At 38.0% G+C, this 19,545-nt stretch overlaps 1 protein-coding gene, 1 long non-coding RNA gene and 1 pseudogene across 3 annotated transcripts in view; 2 read left to right on the forward strand and 1 right to left on the reverse strand.

Annotated features, from left to right (window-relative positions):
• Positions 1-19,545, reverse strand: part of CD86 (CD86 molecule) — a 174,917-nt gene that overhangs the window by 57,494 nt on the left and 97,878 nt on the right. The gene's annotated exons all lie outside the window — the stretch shown is intronic.
• On the forward strand, positions 5,217-18,648 carry LOC138154661 (uncharacterized). The gene is made up of 3 exons (XR_011166658.1): positions 5,217-5,341; positions 17,104-17,209; positions 18,294-18,648. It is a non-coding gene; the product is annotated as an uncharacterized lncRNA (long non-coding RNA).
• LOC138154660 (cyclic AMP-dependent transcription factor ATF-1-like) lies at positions 7,791-8,682 on the forward strand (annotated as a pseudogene).

Consider the following 19,545-nt stretch of genomic DNA (forward strand, 5'->3'; position numbering starts at 1 on the left):
GCCTGCGGAAATGTGTAATGCTACCAAGTAGATAATGAATTCAGAGATGCAAAGGAAAGAGGAAACTATTTGGATCAAAAGACAATCACAGAGCTATCCCAGAATGCTTGCTCCTCTCGGCCCAAGCAAACTTTTGCTAAGAAGTGGGCATTTCCACTGATCAAAATGACTAAGGATTCAACTTCTGGGAGCAAGCAAATGAAAAGTACAATGGAAACCCCCTTAATGTCATGACATCAGTATCATATTTTTAGTTCATGTCACACTTAAAAGAAGAGATGAACTTGTCAGGATTCCCTTCTGCATGTGGGGAAATCCACATGCTGAGGTTCACTTAATGCTGACTTTGAGGCCCAGACATAGGGGGCTTCACTTGTCTCATTATCAGTCATCATGAAATGGGTGAAAAGGTACCAGGTATACTTCCTAAAAGTGCTCACAAAAAATACTGAGTACAGACAGTTCTCCAAAAAACAGTTGCAAACTATTAACAAGATGAAAAATTATTCTAGATCACTATCTAGATCATTAAGAGAAATGCAATCAGAACTCACATTTTTTTATTTCACACTCAACAACTTGTCAAAGATGGTAAAAGATATAAATTAGTGATGGAGGGGCTGTGAAAAGATAGGCACACTTTGGAATTATGCTAAGAAAGTGACTAAAATAGACATAGCTTTTTGGCTCAAAGCTCCCTCTAGTAGGTCTATACCCCAAGGAAGTCAAAGATAGTAGAAGGAAAACATCTCATTATTCCAAAATATGTATAAAAGCACTTTTTTTGTGGTAGCAAAGAATGGGAAACAAGATGCTAATCAAAGATGCTCTTTGGAGAATGGCTAAGCAAGTTGGGTGCATGGAAGTAATGGAATATTACCGTGCTATAAAAATGGGGAATATGACAAATACAGAGAAACATGGAAGGCCTTCTATGAACTTATGCAAAGTGGAGTAACCAGAGCCAGGAAAACAATATGAACCATGCTGACAACAATGTAGACTAGAAAGAACTATCATGAGAAAACCATTAAGATAAATGCTGCAAAATGACAAAGAACAAGATTGGCCCCAAAAGAAGAGATATGAGAGAATGCCTTGCCCCTCTCCTTTGCACAGGTAAGGATTCATGCATGTAGTGGAATATCACTTAAGTTGTCAGATTTTTTTTTGATGTATTGATTGATTTGGCTGATTTTTTCTTTTCTTTCTCTTATTTTATCTTTTAAAAGTTTTTGTTATAAAGGATAGCTCTCTGGGAGAAAGGAAGAGGAGGAATATAGGGAGACAAATAGGCAATGTAAAAATAAAAGGTGGGGACAGAAAAGATCTGGGTACAAACACTTACTAACTCTATGTCCCCAGGCAAGTAAGTGTCTTAACTCCTATTTGCCTCAGTTTCTCAACTGTAAAATAGGGGCACACTGAAGAAGAAAATGGCAAACTCTCCAGTGCCTTTGCCAAGAAAACCTTGTTCATAGTTTACAAAGAGTTGGACATGACTGAAAGAACGACAAATAAAAGATATTGATCAAAATTTGTATTCAAATAAATGACACATGAAAAATTCAGAGAAGCAATGAAAGATATGAACTAGTGCAAAGAATCAAAACGATATAGTAATTACAGTAGTGTGAACTCTTAAAAAATGAACTAAATATTATATAAGTATAATGACTTATACCTGTACAAATAGCTTGTACAGATGAGAAAATGCACTGCCCAGGGGCAGCTAGGTAGCACAGTGAATAGAACACCCACTCTGGAGACAGGAGGATCTGAGTTCAACTCCAGCCTCAGACACTTGATACTTACTAGCTTCATGACCTTGGTCAAGTCACTTAGGCCCAAATGCCTTGCCTTCCCCCCCCCCACTCCAAAAAAAAGAAAGAAAGAAAATGTACTTCCCTACAGTGATGAGCTACAGATGTAGAATATTACATATACTGTTGGCTAGCATGGTTCAATATAGAATCATAGATTTAGAGGTGGAATATGGCTTAGAGGTCATCCAGCACAACACATGAGGAAACTGAGAGGTAAATTGACTTGCTTCAGGCTACATGGGGCAGGGTTGGGATTTGAACCAGGTCTGGGCTTATTTAATAGAATTCCTCAGACTCCACAACCCAGCATACTTTCCACTGTACCATGTCCTGTCCTATGCATTGGTTATTTTGATGAGCTGTTTTTCTTTCCTCTTTGCTAATCTTTGCTACAGGAATGGCTCTCTGGGCGGAACAAACACTTACCATAGACTGTTAAAAGTGTGGGGACATTCATAAGTCACCTGATCCAACCTCTGTATTTTACAGATCTAGCAAACAATCAACAAACATTTATTAAGTACCTGCTATGTGCTAACGGGCCTAAGCACTGTGGTTAAGTGCTGGATACAAAAAAACAGTCCCTGCCATCAAGGAGCTTTACCATCTAATGATTATAATGAATCAAAGGTTTAGAAGTAGAATATACCTTAGAGGACACAGAAAAATAGATTAAGAAATGAATGTAGTATAAAAGTAAAAGATATCAATAAAAAAAGAACATTTTAAAAAATAAATTTTAAAAACAAAGGAAGACTGAGGGGAGGTGGTACAGGGTGGCATTGTTGAATTTAGTCAGGAAATCTAGATTTGAATCCTAATTCTGCTACTTACTAACAGCAAACTAAGTTACTTCTCTGGACCTCAGTTCTCTCATCTGTAAAATGAGTAGGGTTGTGCTAGATAACCTCTAAGTTATATTCCACCTCTAAATCTATGATTCTAATCATTACAGCCTAAGTTCCTTGAGGGGTAGGGACTGTCTTTAGTCTTTTTTTCCCCCAATCTCCAGCACTTTAGCCTGTGTCTAAGCCTTGTAGCACAGAGTAGGTGCTTAATAAATATTTATTGCTTGCTTGCTTGATCTATAAAATATGGTTTGGACTAGGTGACTTATGAAGGCTCATGCAGCTTTAATAGTCTATGGTAAGTATTTGTTAAGCACTTCTCTGTGAATGGTAGGTGACTTTTCAGGTACCAAATAAAGATAAGAAACTGAGGTGGTTCCCCTCTGCCAGGCATATTCAGCCATAAGTTTCAGAGGCTCTGAGCACTGACTTTAGGGGTGGAGAGTACTTTGAGCTCTTGGAAGAAAGCAGAAACACATCTGTGAATGAAACCTTCCTATCTATTCTTTAGCCCTGACCCCTGGATACTTCCTGGAAAAGGCGTGGCAAGAGGGAGGAGGCATGTGGTCGGAACTGGGTAGCTACACATACAGTACTATCCCAGAGATGGGACTTTTTTCTTACCCACCCAGACACCGAAAAGACCTTTCCAAAGGGTAAGTCACATTTCTTTAGAGTTCAAAAGGTTTGATGTCATTGTTCCACTCAACAATTTCTGAGCACAGCGGTGCTTTCCTCACACACTTACTTTGCCCTAACCCAACTCATAGAGGATCAACCAAGAAAATTTAAGCAAAAGCACTTAAAAACCATTAAAGTGCTATATAAATATAAGATAGCATTATTAATGCTATTATTTGAGATAATTGCTACCACTAATAATAATAAATGAGATTTGTGAATAACAACACATTGGATGATCACCCAAATAGAAATCTTTCTCCCAAGGCAGCTAACTACAATGGAATTATAGCTACCAGGTATCAGAAGACCTGGCTTCCAATCATACCTCTGCTAATCACTGGCTGTGTGACCTTGGGCAAATTTCTTAAATTCTTTGGGCCTCAGTTTCATCATCTGTAAAATGAGGGGAGGTTGGACTAAGCCTCTGAATGACTCCAGATGTCCCTTTCAGACCTAAAGTCTATGAAACTTCCTTTCATCTATCCCCGGGTTTTGTTTTGTTTTTTTGGAATCCTTGTTTCCTTCCCGAGCAGCTCTTCTTACAACTTAGCTGTAAAATCCACTGACCTCCCACTCCGGGCCCTTCAAACCCACAAGGTTCTTGGCTGTATCCTGAGTCACTGCTGCCTCACTTCCCTTCAGGGATACAATGGGTCACGTGTCCTTAAAAACCTACTCCTTTACAAGGATTTCAACACGTGATGGGGAACAGGGTGGTTCCCTCTGGATTTTATGAACACTTATATTTTGATTCAGAAAAGTCTTTTTAGTTTCCTCATTTTGAGAAGCAAAATCACCTGCCTACCAGAGTTTAAAGAAGTAATTCTCATATTATCTTTTCTGCATCAATAGACTCATTATGAAAAAGCCAAAAGGAGCCTTAGACAACATCTGATCTTCATTTGGTTTCTCTTTCCTTTTGTTCTTCAATCTAATGATATCTTAAACATCAAAGAAGCCAAAATCTCTAATAGAAAGATCACTGGACCTAATAATGTCCGGAGATGTGATGAAGCACTTACTCATTTCATTAGCTGTGTGGCCTTGGGCAAAAGACTTAACCACTCTGAGATTTACTTTATTCTCCTCCCTTATCTTATGGTGATGGGGGACGGGATCCCAATAGGTTCAGCAGGAACCCTGATCTCATCCAAGACCAGGAAACCTGCAAGGGCGTCTAGAAAGCCTTGCTTAGCCTTGCTCAGAGTTAGCTCAGCCTTGCTTGGAGTTAGAGTTGAGAAAGTTTATTATTATGCCATTACAGAGGGCAAGAGTCCTTTAGGGGACCTGCGAGCGAGAGGGGTACATGCTTTTACCTTTAAAGGGTAGGGCTGCCATTGTCAGCTCGGACCAGACGAGAGGGGCCTCAGTGCATAGACAAAGGTCAGAGCTGACCAAGAGGAGCATGTGAATAGATAGTTTTAGATAAGATTTGGGCCAGGTCAAAGGAGACAAAAGGCAAGGACAAAGGAGGGTGTGGTCCAGGCCCAGAAGAAATGAAGACATTAAGTAAGAACAAAAGGGGTCACAGGGTGTTGCCTAGGTGGAGTGTGGGATAGGGGGAAGGGGCAGAGCTCAAGGGTGGGAAAGGACAAATTACAACTTCACAGACTGGTTTTACAAGTTGGTTTGACCTAGACCCCAGGTACCCCATCACTGGGAATCATAATCCATGTACAATCCAGAGTTACTGTGAGGAAAGTGCTTTATCAAATTCTGAAATTCAACTCCATATTAGTCATTATCAGCCAAACTAACTTCCTTCACTGTTCCCCCAGCGTGCTGCTTCTGCTCCTGCCCCAGCTGTTCCATAAGCCTGAAATTAATTACTTCCTCATTTCTGCCTCTTAGGATCCTTAACTTTCTGCAAGGTTCCAGTGAAGTTGCAATCTACCGGTGATAGGAACTCTGAAATGAAAGGGTACAGGGTGGGGGTCTACCTTGAAAGAATTCGACCACTCAAGCCTTCTTTCAGTCCAGGTGGTGAGTTAAGACACCAGTTGGGTGGGCAAGATTCCTAGTGAATTTACTGTATCTGTGACAGCAAAACAAACAGACCAGATTCTAAGAATCTGAGCATTTGATATTTTTATATAGAAAAAGACAGAAAATCTGGATGGGATCAAGGAGTGGCAAGTAGCCTGGGGTGGGGCCAGGTGTAAACAATGGAAGGAGTTAAGCTGTGAGAGAGCCCCAGTGAAAGGGCAGATAAAAGGATTATTGACTGGGATGGGCAGAACACCTGGGATCTAGGCTGCTGAAATTTGTGGGAAACTTCAGGGGTTTTTTAGGGGTCCAGATCCCAAAGACATGGTCCTTTCCTTTTAGGGATTTAGGTCCCATGATCCCATCATTGCCACCTCCTACAGGAAACCTTTCCTGAACTGTCAATGCTCTTTCTCCCTTCTCAAATTGTATTTATCTAAATGTTGTCTTCTTTTAGTAGAATGCCTTTGGGATAAAGACAGTTTAAAAAAAAAAATTCCTTTTTTTTTTTTTTTTGCCTTTTGGAGGGCAATTGGGGTTAAGTAACCTGCCCAAGGTTACACGGCTAGTTTTGTGTGTGTGTGCGAGCATGTGTGTGTGGGTGGGTGTTAAGTGTCTGAGGCCGAAAATTCCTCTTTTCTAATAGGTGCTTTGAACATACAAGTATGGGGTATAGGCTCTGGGAACCCCCTTGAACCCTCCTTGAGTCTTCCCACCTGATCTGGTGTTCCCCTGGGGCCATAAACTTTCCATTATTGCTAGGCCCAAATCTCTATTATGCTTACACCTAGCCTGGCCCTCTCGGGTCTGTTATCTCCAGGTAGCCTTCAGCTACTTCCCACCCTTAATCCTATTTTCTTGGTGCCTGGTATTCTAGTTACCTCAGCAACTGGCCACTTCCATCAAAACCCTACCTAAATTCCTCCTCCAGTCACCCCAGACTACTTGACCACCCTTAGATCCCTCCCACAGTCTTTCTGTATATAAGATCTATCTTGTCTCCATGAATGTCCTCAGATTCTGTCTAGCCTGACAAAGGCTCAAGGTTCAGTCTGGCCCACTGGCATTAGCGATACAAATACTCAAGTCTCCTTAAGAGTCTACCCAATATGGTAAATCTTTAATAAACTTTGTTTTTCTTTGGATGAAAGAAGACTTGGGTCAAATTCATTCAAGCAGGACCTGACATGTCAGTATTTTGGGGTCCTGAGCACCCCTAAACCCCAAGACAAGTATTTAAGAAATGCTTTTTTTGGATGAATAAGTGAATCATTAAGATATTTGCTGCCTCAGATAGATAGCAAATATATATATGACTGGGTCCAAACCAACAATCAAACAACTTCATTGAGAATCACTTTTTTTTCTCCAGTTCAGTAGATGATTCACTTTCATTTCTTACTAGTAAGAAGTAAATTCTCAGAAATCGACAATATGATTATGTAACAAATCTTCAAGGATCAGGTAACCAAGAAATAGAGCTGACAATAATTAGAGATGACAGTAATTAGAGATCACCTAAATTAATTTCTTCATTGGTAAGAAGAACCTAAGACCCAGAAATGCAATATTTATTTACTTTCCTAAGGAAACACGACCCCTAAGTGTCTGAGCTGGGACTACAGTTAAGGTCTCCTACCTTTTAATTCTATAGTCTTCTCACCACACAGCCATATAGAGACAGAACTGTGTGGGGAGGGAGGAGAAAGACGCCTGAGCCCCAATATATCTTGTCTAATATGCTCTTTATGAACTCAATAAGGCTTTTCATAGTTGATTTTTTTTGGGAGGCAATTGGGGTTAAGGGACTTGCCCAGGGTCACACAGCTTGTAAGTGTGCTTCTCCTGACTCCAGGGCTGGTCTAAGTGTTGAGTCAGGTTCCCCTGACTCCAGAGCTGATGCTCTATTCATTGCGCTACCTAGCTGCCCCACAATTGGTTTTTTATATAGTATTTTGGGCCTCCCCTCCCCCCATTACATGTCAAGGCAATTTTTAGCGTTCATGTTTTACAAGATTTTGAGTTCCAAATTTTTCTCCCTCCCTCCCTCTCCTCCCCTCTTCCTAAAATGGTAGGCAATTTGATATAGGCTATCCATGTGCCATCATGTAAAACATATTTCCATATTAGTCACAGTTGTGAAAAAAGAAACTGATCAAAAGGGAAAAAAACCACACGAAAAAAAATTAAGTGGTGTCGTCCGATGTCCGAAGCGCCGTGAAGTGGAAACCGGGGCTTCTTCCCCAGCTCCGATTGTAGTACCAGGAGGGAGGCGGCCGAGGGGAGGAGGATGAACGAACAGACCAGCAGGGATGCCCACGGACCAACCGAAGAGAGACCCTGGCTTGAAACTTGATTCTGGGGGGAAGGCAGGGGGGAGGGTAGGGAAGGGAGGTTCCCAACCAGGGAACCCGAAGGGCGACGTCGGGAGTAGCCTCAGCTGATAATGGAAGATTCCCACAAAAGTAACAGACAGCACCACAACCAGGTCCAACAGTACAGGGCGCTCATATCTCTCACACAGCTCACCAGAAGTCACTAAGAGGAGCCGCACCAGACAGGTGTACATCTTTGTGGAGAACAAGAACAGAGTTAGGGGGTCATCCAGTCTGCTCACCCCCCCACCCCTCCGCAAGCACACACAGTGCAGGCATCGTCATGCTTAGATAGGGAAGATTCTTGGGATTCATCTGATAGCATAGGCTTTTCACAAAAAAACTCGGGGTATTTGTAAGACGGCACCCCCTTCACAAATAAGAAAAATCTTAAATGATCTTTCTTCAGAAGAAAACAGAGATAAAGAAGGGAGACAGAGAAAATGCTGGAGTTTCAGCAGTTACATCTATGTCTGTCCCAACTCCTGTCTCCCAGACTAGCGCTGGATAATACATTGCCATTGCCCCAAATGGAAAATTACATCAGTCTCATCACAGAGTACGGCAGCTGCACGTATTAACAATGACAAATGCAGGCAATACTCAACTATTCTTCAGTAGGCATAAATATCTGACAGTGTACAAACAAGTGGTTGTACAGACTGAATCAGGAGATATGCAGGCTTATCAGATTCCTACCATACCAACAAATACTAACATTCCACAGACAGTAGTGATGACATCTCCAGTCACTATAACATCTCAGACAACCAAAACTGATGATCTGCAGTTGAAAAGAGAATAAGATTGATGAAAAATAGAGAAGTTGCTCAAGAATGTCTTAGAAAGAAAAAATAATATGTTGTGTCTGGAAAATCGAGTTGCAGTCTTGGAAAATCAAAATAAAACTTTAATAGAAGAATTAAAACTTTAAAAGATCTGTACTCCCATAAAAGTATCTAAAAAAGAAGATAAATAAATTTTATGGACTTAGCTAAAAGCTAAATGGATTTTCTTTTTATGTGGAATTTTATAAACTAAAAAGTCAAAAATGAAACTTTTAAAACTAGGAATTGCAACATAAAGACTGAAGTTTTATTTACAAGATGGCTGGTGATAGTACCTAATAGAAATAAGAAGACTTCAAGCAAGCTCCTGGCAGAACTGGAACTTTTTTAAAAAATTAATTAGTTTTTAGTTCTCCATAAGATTCTGAGTTTTAAATCCCCACCTCCCAAGAGAGTATGCAATCTGATATAGGTTCTATATAACACTCATATGAAACATATTTTCACATTAGTCTCTTTGTAAAGAAGTGGGACCAATGGGATGAACCAGAGAAAGAAGAAACAAAACCAAAAAAAGTAGAGAGCAAGCAAATAGTATGCTTTGATCTATTCAGACTCTATAGTTCTTTTTCTGAATATGTATGCATTTTCCATCATGAGTCTTTTGCAGTTTGTCTTAGATCCTTACAATGCTGAGAAGAGCTAAGTCTATCAAAATTAGTCATTGTACAATGTAATGTGGCTGTTACTGTGTACAATGTTCTCCTGGTTTTCTACTCACTTCACTCAGCACCAGTTCATGTAAGTCTTTCCAGGTTTTTCTGAAGTAGGCCTGATGATCATTTCTTATAGCACAATAGCATTCCATTATATTCATATACTACAACTTATTCAGCCATTCCCCAATTGATGGGCATCCCCTGAATTTCCAATTCTTTGCCACCACAAAAAGAGCTGCTATAAATATTTTTGTACATATGGGTCCTTTTCCCATTTTTATGATCTCTTTGGGATACAGATCTAGAAGTGGTACTGCTAGGTCAAAGGATATGTACAGTTTTATAGCCCTTTGGGCATAGTTCCAAATTGCTCTCCCAAATGATTGGATCAGTTCACAACTCTACCAACAATGCATTAGTGTTCCAATTTTCCCACATCATCTCCAACATTTATAATTTTCTTGTTTTGTCGTGTTAGCCAATCTGATAGGTGTGATGTAGTACCTCAGAATTGTTTTGATATGCATTTCTCTAATCAATACTGATGTAGAGCATATTTTCATATGACTATAGATAGCTTTAATTTCTTCCTCTGAAAACTGCCTATTCATATCCTTTGACCATTTATTAATTGTGGAATGATTTGTATTCTTATAAATTCCACTCGGTTCTCTATATATTTTAGAAACAAGGTCTTCATCAGAGACACTGGCTGTAAAAATTGTTGCCTAGCTTTCTGCTTTCCTTCTAATCTTGATTACAATTGACTTTGTGCAGAACCTTTTCAATTTAATGTAATCAAAACCATCCATTTTGCATTTCATAATGGTCTCTATCTCTTGTTTGGTCATAAATTCTTCCCTTCTCCATAAATCTAACATGTAAGCCATTCCTTGCTCTCCTAGTTTGCTTATAATATTAGCCTTTATATCTAAATCATCTACCCATTTTGACTTTATCTTGGTACACAGTGTAACATGTTGGTCTATGCTGAGTTTCTGCCATATTATTTTCCAGTTTTTGTTAAATAGTGAGTTCTTATCCCAGAAACTGGGGTCTTCAGGTTTATCAAACCCAGACTGCTATAGTCATTGACTATTGTGTCTTGTGTACCTAACCTATTCCATTGATCCATCACTCTATTTCTTAGCCAGTATCAAATAGTTTTGATGATTGCTGCTTTATAATACAATTTAAGATCTGCTACAGCTAGACCACCTTCCCTTGCATTTCTTTTCATTAATTCCTTTGATATTCTGGACCTTTTGTTCTTCCAGATAGGTTTATAAAATAATTTTTTAATAGTATGTTAACTATTGAAATTAACATTAACAACAGTACCTGATCAACAGAACATGAATTTTCAACAATTTGAATTTCCCACATAATAGTTATCAACAAAGTTTGCAACAAAGACAATCCACTAATGGAAGTTTGATAGGGGGGGTTTAAACCAACATTTTATTGGTATAGATTTTCATTACTTACTAGGTTCTAAAATATGCCCTTTGTAATTGTTTATGTAAATATTTTTGTCTGCCAATATTCAAAATTGCAGATTTAAAAGAAAATCTAATGCTTTGTAATATGTATAAATTATGTGTACTTTGCTCAACTGTCAAGTCTTTAAAATGATCTTTTAAAAAACGTTTGTTTACAAGAGGTTTAGCAAAAAAAAAAAAACAGGGCATAAATATTTTTCAGGTTTTTTCTTTCAAGATGTCCAAGCCACATGAATTAAAAAATGAAACGTTCAAAGTATTCCAATAATTTTATAGGAACATTTTAGTAAACTGGGAAGAACACTATAGACATTTGAGAGTTTTTAAAAATAGCATTGATTTTGATTTTTTGGGGTGTGGCAACTTTCTCTAAATGGATCATAATAAGTCATGTGTTGATTCTATATACAGCTGATGTGCATTACTTATCCTACTGTGCTTTCGTAGAAAAAAATGTTTATAAGTCACTAAAATTATTTTAGAGGATTTTTAAAAATCAGCTCAAGATACATACCAAAGTATTTTTCCAAGAGGGTTTTTCTAACCAAAATCAAATGTAGGGTTTATCAGTTTAAAAATAATCAATTAAAAAAATTATTCATGTAGAAAATATTTTTTGAGGTAATATCTAGATTCTTACCTTCATAAGAAAAGAAAAGAATATGGGGCGGCCAGGTAGCACAGCAAGTAAGAGCACCGGCTCCAGTGTCAGGATGACCTGGGGATCGAATCCCAGCTCCTACACTTAGCACCCACCCAGAAACACCTGGCGGTGTAACCTTGAGCAAGTTACTTAACCCCGATTACTCATAAAAAAAAAAAAAGAAAAGAAAAGAATAAAGCAAGTGAAAAAAAGTGTGTTTCAATCTGCATTCAGTCAATCAGTTCTTTATCTAGATGTGGTTAACATTTTCCTTCCTAAGTTCTTTGTATTTGTCTTAGATCATTGTGTTGCTGAGAAGAACTTAGAAATTCATAGATGATCATCACACAATGTTGTTCTTACTGTGTACAATGTTTTCCTGGTTCTGTTCATTTCATTTTACATCAGTTTGTACTAGTATTTTTTCAAGTTTTTCTGAAATCTGCCTGTTCATCATTTCTTATTGCACAACAGTATTCTATTACATTTCGTATACAACAGCTTGTTCAGCCATTCCCCAATTGATGGGCATTCCCTCAGTTTCCACTATTTTGCCACCACAAATAGGGCTGCTATAAATATTTTTGCATGTATAGGTCCTTTCCCCTTTTTTATGACCTCTTTGAGATACAGACCTAGCAGTGGTATTGCTGTACCAAATAGTCTGCACAATTTGGTTGCCCTTTGGGCATAGCTCCAAATTGCTCTCTAGAATGTTTAGATCAGTTCTCAACTCTACCAACAATCCATCAGTCCCAATTTTCCCACGTCTTCTCCAACATTTATTATTTTCCTTTTCTGTCATATTAGCCAATCTGCTATGTATGAGGTGCTAAGTTATTTTAATTTGCATTTCTCTAATAAAAAGTGATTTAGACTACTTCTTCATATGTCTGTAGATAACTTTGATTTCATCTGAAAACTGCCTGTTCATATCCTTTGACCATTTGTAAAATGGGGAATGACCTATATTCTTATAAATAAATTTGACTCAGTTCTCTAATGTATTTGAGAAATAAGGCCTTTATGTGAGATACCGGCTGTAAAAATTGTTTCCTAGCTTTCTGTTTTCTTTCTAATCTTGGTTGCATTGGCTTTGTTTATACAAAACCTTTTAAATTTAATATAATTACTTCTCTTTATTTCTTGTTTAGTCAAAAATTCTTCCCTTCTCCCTACATCTGACAGATAAACTATTCCTTGCTTTTCTAATTTCTTATGTATCACCCTTTATAGCTAAATCATGAACTCATTTTGACCATATATATATATATATATATATATATATATATATATATATATATATATATACACATATAAACAGTATAAAATGTTGGTTTATACCTAGTTTCTGTCACGCTATTTTCCAGTTTTCCCAACATTTTTTGTCAAATAACAAGCTCTTATCCCAGAAGCTGGGACCAATTATTTCTTATTGCACAGTAATTTTTCCATCACTTTCCATCACTACCACAATATATTTAGATCCTAGATTCTTGAAGGTTAAAAGCCAGCAGATTATAGGCTCTAGCAGGTTTACCATGCTGAAAGGGCTTCAGCTATGGGCCTAGCACCAAAATGGGTCTGTGTTGGTCTAGAAGGCCAATCTAGCTAATAATAGAGGGACTCATTTCTAGTGTTCTGGCCACTAGGTAGATAATGGAGTCTTTGATTTGGAAGCCCCCAAATTAAAGGAAAACTTTTAAAATATACTCAAACTTATGTTCTTCCTTTCTGATTTCACCGTGACAGTGATGGAATGGTGGAAAAGGGGAGAGTATGTTAAAAGTTAGATAGTTCTTAGACCATCTATAGACATTAACCTAACTACAGGTATAGTAAAATGTAAATTTTTAAATAAATTGACATATGATTTGGAAAACTTAATCACATCCATCTTGATATTTTCACAATAACTAGAAGATCAAAGACAGAAGCATCTAAATGGAAGGATAGCTTGCAGTCTCTCTTTGGAGAGACAAAGGAATTGACCTGTTCATTTTTATCCTGTACTCAGAATCAATAAAAGCATTTCATGGGATACAGTTGTATTGCAATGTTCATGATGAGCAATGAGTAAAAAGACTGCCCCTGACAGGCTGTGTGATAGAGGGGGAATGCTGGATTTAGAGGAAGAAATTTTTGCTTTACGTGTAGGCCCTTCCACAGTCTCTCAGTGTAACTTTAGGCAACTTCTCTGGCCTCATTTTTCTCATCTGTAAAATGAAAGGGTTGCCTAGGATGAGAGGTAGAGAGATACTACAAAGAAATTGACTAAATCTTCTGAAAGGAATAAATATATTTCAGAATTTCAATGTGAAGGTAAAAATTACAAAATATGACTCATTTTTGAGACACAAAAAGAGGTGATAGCTCTGTAAGTACCTCAGAAGGTTCATATTTCATATTATGGATATTCCCCATAAGAAAGTCAGAAGGTAGTGGATGTGATAAGGACTGAACAAAACAGGAAATGAATTGTTTTTTAACAATTACTTAAAAATTAGTTTAACAATAAATGAGGGGTGGTAGGTGGCACAGTGAGTAAAGAGGCCCTAGAGTCAGGAGGACCAGAGTTCCAGCCTCAGACACTTAACACCCACACAAAAAAAACTAGCCGTGTAAACTTGGGCAAGTTACTTAACCCCGATTGCCCTCCAAAAGGCAAAAAAAAAACCACACACACAATAAATGAGAAGTTACTGATGTGATAATCATATAAGCATCAGCTATCTAGATGCATTCAATTATAGAAAAGGTCAAAGATAAAATCCAGTCAAAGGAAAGCCTAAAGGTGGGAAGAAAATACTAGGAAAAGTCACAAGCCCTATATCCTGACATCCAAATGAGTCATTGATGCCAAAAAGAGGGAAATTTAGAGGCAAAGATATTGATCTTGGTTACCACCATTTCCTGCAGACATTTAACCATCATGAAATGGTTTCCACAAGGAAAAGGCTAAAAGATCCCAGAGTCCTCCTTAGCTAACACACACTGGCAGCAGAGACTTTTTTTTTTTTTACAATGCCTGAGTTATACATGTGCATTTGTAAAACTGTGGAAGAAGATGGTAAGAGATTTCAAAACAGCAAGGAAATAGTGGAAGTGAAAATAAGTCTTAACAAAAATTTGATGGGAAACAAATGACCACTTCATACCAACACCATTTGCAGATGAAACTGACAAGAGGAAAACAACATAAAATGGAAAAATTTGTCAACATTTCTACAGTATCTATTTTTAATCTCCAATGACTGAGGAAGTACCAAATTTTGATTCTAACAGTCGAACTCTATTATGTTGTACAAACAAATAGAGAGAACACTTTGACAAAGTTGTGAAGAACAGCTAGAACAGACACACTAAGGGCATCCATGCTGGAGGCTACATTATCTCTTTTGGAAGGAGGAAGGCAAGGCAATTGGGGTTAAGTGACTTGCCCAAGGTCACACAGCTAGTACGTGTTAAATGTCTGAGGCTGAATTTGAACTCAGGTCCTTTTACTCCAGGGCCGGTGCTCTATTCACTGTGCCACCTAGCTGCCCCAGAGGCTACAGCATCTTAAAAGCATTGTAGGAATCATTTTAGAAGGTATCATAGTGACCAAAAAGCTATGCCCCAGTAGATAAGTATATGTACATATAAATATATTTATATTATATATAATATATATTATAATATTATATTACATATGTCATAAAATATATGAATTTATATATACATATAAAAACAAACAGTTCTCCAAAGAATTGTAAACTATTAACAACTACATGAAAGAATGCCTCAAATCATTAATGATCAGATAAATAAAATCAAAACAACCCTGAGGTCTCACCATACACCCAGAAAATTGACAAAAATGACAAAAGATGGGAATAGTTAATGTTGGGGGGGGGTTATGGAAAGATTGTTACATTAGTGCATTGTTAGTGTGGCTATGAACAGTACAATGAATGGATCTAAATGGATCATAATAAATCATGTGTTGATTTTTTTTTTTTTGCTTTTTGGAGGGCAGTTAGGGTTAAGTGACTTGCCCAAGGTCACACGGTTAGTTTTTGTGTTGTGTCTGAGGCCGGATTTGAACTCAGGTCCTCCTGACTCCAGGGTGCTCTATTCACTGCTCCACCTAGCTGCCCCAATGTATTGATTCTTAGAAAGCAATTTGGAATTATGTAAGTGTAATGATAAAGCAATTTGAAGATCTTCCCTGCCCCTTAATAGGTCTAGGGAATTTTAAGATCTTCCCTGTCCTTAATGGGCCTCCCTTGGAGCCCAGCAAGAGAAGCTTGCTTAGGAGAGGCTTGCCTTTCACACCTTTTGTAATTTGTAATTAGGCACTGGGTCAGGAAGGTTGTGATATCTTCTGACCCTGGAGAAGGTTATATATACACCCTGATGTGAGATTTTGCTTTGGGGCTCCCTTATGGGAAGAGTTGTGTGATTTGGCCAGATGAGACTCTGGGCAACCATTGAGCCCCCTGGCTTTGACAACCCAGATGTTGGTGCTTCTCTCTCTGGTAACTAACACTGTATGGATGTAACAGTCAGACAGCTCTGTTGGTCTGTTGAATTGTTATTTTCTCTGTATTTTTTGTCTGCTTGTAATTCCTGTTTGTATTTTCTGAAGTTCAGGGTGCAAACTTTTCCCCTTGAACTAAGTGAATGGTATCTATGTTTGATTAAAATAAGATTGTTAACCCTTTTTGAGTTTCTTTCTTTTAGAAAAGCAGATAAAAGAACCTGTGCTACCAGCCATCCTGGGCATGCTAGGGTGCTTGTTGTTACAGTAAGTAAAATAACTCAAGTGCCCATACTCTTTAACTCAGAGATTTCATTATTGGGCTCATGCCCTAAAGAGGCTACTGAGAAGACAGTCCCCATATATACCAAAAAATTTATAGCAGCACCTTTTGTGATGGGAAAGAATTAGAAACAAAGTAGTTGCTCATTGATTGTGAAATGGCTAAGTAAACTATGGCACAAAATCCACATAATGTGACCACCTCATAGAATTCATCATTCACACTAATAGCTACTTAGTTGTACATGAAGGTAATGAAATCTTAATGCACTGTAAGAATTGATAAATATAATGAATACAGAGAAACTTAGGAAGATTTATATGATCTGATGCAAAGTGAAGCAAGCAGAGCCAAGAGAATACAATAATGTCAACAGAAAAAACCACCACAAAAAAATTAAAAGGAATGTTGCAAAATTACAAAGTACTAGCATAGAACAAAAGAAGAGCTATAAGAAGATACCTCACCTCTCTGCAGAGACAGGAGGACCAAAGACATGGTACACCGCATATATTTTCAGATTTCTTCCAAGAATTTATTGGTTTTACAGATTTTTAAATATTTATTATCTTTTTAAAAAAATATTATTTATTATATGGGGTAGTTCCCTGGGATGTGCGGAGGAGAAGGATACTAGGGAAAATTTTGGTTATGCAAAAAAAAAAAAGAAAGAAAAAGGAAAACAGAATAATTTACACGGGGGCTGTACAATGTAGCTTATGCTTTTTCTCTGGTGGGATTCTGGGACTGAATCATTATTCACATGCAATACTTATTCAAGATGCATATACTGATGGACCAGTTCCATGGTTTGTTCGTCCAGTTGAAAATCATACTCTTGTCATAGGCATTCTTCATTCACTGGTATCTTGCTGTATAGATAATTAAATCAAATTATTCTGAGCAATTGTGGTTCTCATTTAATAGACACTACAATATTCTGGGTCTTGGCACCATCAGTACAATTCAACTGAAAACTTCATCATCCATAGGGAGAACCTCTTCTACTTGGATTCTTCTAAGCACAAGCAAGGTGGGATTTTTGTTGCTTTTTTTCTTCTTGTTTTTGGAGTTCAGCTTCCCAGGTTCATGCTAAATTGTAAACATCTGAAGGATCAATCTCCTTTGAACCCCAGTAATTCACAGCTGTACTGAGTCAAGTAGGCTTTGGTGCCTTCTGGCTCTGAGCTTATTAGTCAAAAGTGTATATATATTCTGAGGTGAGATATTGCCTTGGGGCTCACTCATGGGAAGAATGTTTCACCTGAGGTCTTTTTGATTTCCTCGACAATACTCTTGGTAGCTGTTGTTAAGGGTCCCTCCCTCCCTACTCCACCCCCACATCCCCAGTTTTGTGAGCCCAGATGTTAGTGCTTCCTGGTCTGGTGATGTGTATAATTAGTTCTATTACCCTCTCAATCAGATCTTCCTTGAATATTTATATATCTTTAAGCATTGTTTATTTTTCTGATCTTTCTGCATTTTTAAATTAAAGATTGTTAAGCCCTTTGAAGCTGTTTTTCCTTTAGAAAAGCAGATCAAAGAACCTGTGCTAGCAGCCCTCCTGTTTTCTGGTGCTACTGGTTTTATACCTCCACAGAAGGTGAAAATATTATTATCATTATTATTTGCTTTTTGGAGGGCAATTGGGGTTAAGTGACTTGCCCAAGGTCATACAGCTAGTTTTTGTGTTAAGTGTCTGAGGCCAGATTTGAAATCAGGTCCTCCTGACTCCAGGGCTGGTGCTCTATTTACTGCGCCACCTAGTCACTCCTCTGCTGAAAGTATTATTAGCAATCTAATTCAGCACAAGACATTCTCCATAACAATGACAACTGTCATGCAATGGTGAGGATCTATCTTTCTGTTTTATGCTCCACTAGGTATTGAAGATCAGATGGTCACTGATCAAAGTTATTTCTGTTGACTCATAGGAGCATACTTTCCTTAAAAGCTCAGTTCAATCATCACCTTCACCATGAGGCCTTTTCCAAAAGCCCCAGTTGCTCATTCCTATCTCAGCCTCCTTCCCTCAAAAAAAAAAATGATCTTGCATTTATTTTATATATACTTAGCATCATAAATATCTTGTCTAATCCCTCCGCCATTTTTTATAGATGAGAAAACTGGCCCCAAGGAAGTTAGTGGCTTGCTTCAATCACTCACCTACTAAGTCTGAAAAGCAGTTTCTGGATGTTCTTCCTGAATACAGATACAGCATGTATCCACTATGTCATCTTAACTCCCTGAGAGAATGCAAACTTTTTCAGAGAAGGTATTACCCCATTTTTGTCTTTATCTCCCAAGTGTCTGCTATATAATAGGTACTTAATAAACAGTTGTTACCTACTTGATTCACTCTTGAATCTATCTGGGAATGTTACATGATCTTAATATGTACATCAGAGATATCTTGCTGATGGAGAGCCTATACAGCTACATTTTGCTCTAATCTAAAGTATTCTATATCATTTAGTCAATTGTGAGAAAGATGTGGTCCACAATAAAATACAGTTTGCAAAGCCTTTTCTGTTCCCTCTTTCTTACTGAGGATGCCCTTGATATGTGTGTAGATTATTGGCATAAAGATTTTGTAGAGATGAGAATATGAGCAAATGGGGCAGTAGGTATTAGTATCCTGTTGATTGGTGATGTCACAGTCACCCCAACTAGCCATATGGTCTGCAATACCCCCAAGTGTAGTCCAGAACCAGATTAAAATGTAATTGGAAAATATTAAAAAAAATAAATTAAAATATAATAAAACATAGATAATAATAATTTGTAGACCCAGCTCCATTTCTACTTGAGTTTGACACTACTCCTCTTGACCAATTCTTTTTGGTAGTAATAACATTCTGTGATTCTTTTTCCCCAGTCATTTTATATTTTCCTCTCTTTCAAATACACTGACACTCAATTCCTCAATGTCCTCACGATTGTTCCGCCTCCAGCACAGACATCATCTGTCTATATTTGGTCTAGTCCAATTGTTCTTCCCACATTTGTTTACTTCAGTGCTTTTCCCACTTCCTCATGTAAGCACATCAATGACTATATGAGAAAATGATACTAGTTCAGGTCATTATCGCCTCTTGCCCAGGATATTGTAGGATCTTCCTCCTCTTGTGCTTTACCCTATCCAATACATCCATCCTACAGCCACCAAAATAATGTTCCTAAAACACCTTCTGACCACATCACTCCCCTGCTCAATAAATTTCAGTGGTTCTCCATTGGCATTAGGGGGAAAAAACCCATACACATTCCAGTGCTATGAACAGAGTCCTGGACCTTAAGTCAAGAAGACTCATCTTCCTGAGTTCAAATCTGGCCTCAGATACTTACTAACTCAGTGACCTTGGGCAA

Source organism: Petaurus breviceps, unplaced genomic scaffold (assembly GCF_028583685.1).
Source record: "Petaurus breviceps papuanus isolate PSGF00001 unplaced genomic scaffold, PetGlider_PUasm1.0 91067, whole genome shotgun sequence".
Taxonomy (NCBI): Eukaryota; Metazoa; Chordata; class Mammalia; order Diprotodontia; family Petauridae; genus Petaurus; species Petaurus breviceps.